Genomic DNA, 2,500 nt, shown 5'->3' with positions numbered 1-2,500 from the left:
GAGGCACCCCGGCGGGGCCATGCAGGTCGTTTCCCTCGCCCCAGGGCCAGGTACCTAGCGCTCGGCGCCTCGGCGGTCCCCCCAGGTTTTCTTGCCCTCGGCGTCGTCAAACGCTGCGGGTTGTGGGCCGAAAGGGGGCCGGCGGGGCCGGGCGGCGGTTTAAAGACTCGGGCGGCTCGGCGCGGCCCGCCGTGGCGGCGGCGGTGGCGGCGGCGGCGGCGGTGGCGGCGGCGGGCGTGTGCCGCGGGCGGTGGCCGTGCGGGGCGCCACTGAGGGGTGGGGAGCAGCTACTCCCGCCGATCCCCTGCGGTGGTTGTCCCGTGGCCACCGGCCGCGCTCCTCCGTCGCGGCCGTCGTCGTCGTCGTCGTCCCCGCCGCGCGCCGCGGGCGGGGTCAACCGCGCCGCGCCGGGGAGGGGCGCCCTGCCCCCCCCTCTCCGTGGCCCGGCCTCGGCGGAGAGGCCGCGGCGCGCGGTCGGCCGCGGGGGCCGACCCGCCCGCCTCGTGGTAACGGGCGACGCCCGGCAGAGAGCGCGCGCTCTCTGCCCCTTCCTCGGCCGCGGGGCGACGGCCGCCGGGGCCCGCCCGCGCTCTCTCTCCTGGGCCCGCCGCCGCGGTCTCTGGCGCGCGCGGCGGCGCCGCGTCCGGCGCGTCCGGCGCCTCTCTTCCCCTCGACGGCCTTTCCTTCCTCGAAGGCGCGGCGCGGCGGCGCCGTCGTCCGCCGGCCGTCCCCTGGCTCGACCGCCCCGCCCGCCGGTGGGGGGGGGCGAGCGCTCGGCGGGCCCTCCGGCGGCGGAGGCCCGCGAGCGCGGGCGACCCCGTGGCGAGCGGCGGCGGCGCCGCTCGACGGGTGTCCCTCCCTGCGGGGACGGTCGGCCGGACGGCGCCCGCCGTCGGCCGGCGGCGGTCCCGTCCCGGGCTCCGCTCGTCGCCTCGCCTCCGTCGCCCTTGCCCGCGCGGCCGCGTGTGGGCCGCGCAGGAAGGCGTGCGGGGGCGGCCGCGGGGGCGCTCCTCCCCGCCCGGTCTCCGCGTGCGAACGAGGAGAGCGGGCGTTGCCCCCCGGCTCAGCCGCCGCGGCGCCTTCCCGCCGGGCGCGTGCCCGAGGCGAGGGGCCCCGGCGGTGCGAGGCGGCGGCGGCGGTCCCGGGCGTGTGCCGCCCCGGCGGCGGCCGGGTCTGCCGTCCGGCAGGCCTCGGGCGCAGGCGACGCCGGCTCGGCTCTCGGTGGCGCCCGCCTCCGGGGCCGGCGGCGGAGCGCGTCCGCCGGTCGCTCGCCCGCCCGCCCGGCGGGGGAGCGGTCCCGCGGGAGGCGTGCCGGCGGGCTGTGCCGGTCGCCGTCGCGTGCCCGTCTCGAGCCCAGGGGAAAGGCCCGTGCCCGTGGTGGTGGGGGGAAGAGAGAGACAACGCCGGCCGCGCGGCGGCGCGGCGGCGCTCCGCGCCAGGCCCGCGGCGTCGGGGCCGAGGGGAGAGCCGGCGCGGCGCGGGGGCCGACGGCCGCGCGCCCCCGGCCGCGTGCCGTGTGCGTTGTGCGCGTCGTCCCGTGAAAGCGAGAAGCGGGCGGGCCGCCCTGTGCCCCCCGCGTGTCCGGCGCGCGCCGCCCGGCCCTCCGCGCGGAGGCCGGGCCGAGCCCGGGCGCCTGGGCCGCCTCCGAAGGACGGCGTGGGTGAGGTCGGCGTCTCCCCTCGCGGGGGGAGGCGGTCGGGGGCGCGGGCTCCCCCGCCTCTTGGCCGGCCTTCGGAGAGTGGGTTTGTTTTTTTCCTTTTTTTTCCTCCCGTTTTCCGTGTGCTCGTACGGTCTCGGAAGCCAGGCGCGCGCCCGCGCGTCCTCGGCGGCATTGTCCTAAACCAAAAAAGGGGCCGCTCTGGCGTGAGCGGTGCCCGAAAGGCAGACAACTCTTAGCGGTGGATCACTCGGCTCGTGCGTCGATGAAGAACGCAGCTAGCTGCGAGAATTAATGTGAATTGCAGGACACATTGATCATCGACACTTCGAACGCACTTGCGGCCCCGGGTTCCTCCCGGGGCTACGCCTGTCTGAGCGTCGCTTGACGATCAATCGCCGTCCGGGGGCCACCCCGGCGGCGCGGCTGGGGTCGCCTCGCAGGCCCGTCGCCCGCGGCGGGCGGCGGCGGCGGCGGCGGCGGCGGCGTGCCGCCGGTGGCCGGAGGGGAAGGCGGTCAGGGGTGTTGGGCGAGGGAAGCGCTTCCCTCGGCGGGCCTCGGATCCCTTCCCTGCGGGCCCGGCGGGCGTCGCCGCGGTCGTCGTCGTCGTCGCCGCCGCGCGAGGGCCTTCGTCCCCCTAAATGCAGACTCGGGGAGCGCTCCGTAGCTCCCCGCTCCCGGAGCGAGCCGCTGGGGCGGAGCTCGTCCTCGCCGCGGGGCCGCGCCGCGGATGCGGCGGCGCGGCGGCCTCGGGGAGAGCGAGAGACGGCGTCGAAAGGCGCCGCCGAGGGCCGAGAGAGAAAGAGAGCAAGGGAGAGAGGGGCGAGAAGGGGAGGCGAGGCG

At 79.2% G+C, this 2,500-nt stretch overlaps 1 non-coding gene across 1 annotated transcript; it reads left to right on the top strand.

Annotated features, from left to right (window-relative positions):
- Nucleotides 1-1,887: 1,887 nt before the first annotated feature.
- LOC143693018 (5.8S ribosomal RNA) lies at nucleotides 1,888-2,040 on the top strand. The gene has a single exon (XR_013180514.1). It is a non-coding gene; the product is annotated as a 5.8S ribosomal RNA (ribosomal RNA).
- The last annotated feature ends 460 nt before the right edge of the window (nucleotides 2,041-2,500 follow it).

The sequence above is a fragment of the Agelaius phoeniceus genome, unplaced genomic scaffold (genome assembly GCF_051311805.1).
Source record: "Agelaius phoeniceus isolate bAgePho1 unplaced genomic scaffold, bAgePho1.hap1 Scaffold_113, whole genome shotgun sequence".
NCBI classification, from domain to species: Eukaryota; Metazoa; Chordata; class Aves; order Passeriformes; family Icteridae; genus Agelaius; species Agelaius phoeniceus.
This window is presented reverse-complemented; position numbering and strand designations above follow the sequence as displayed.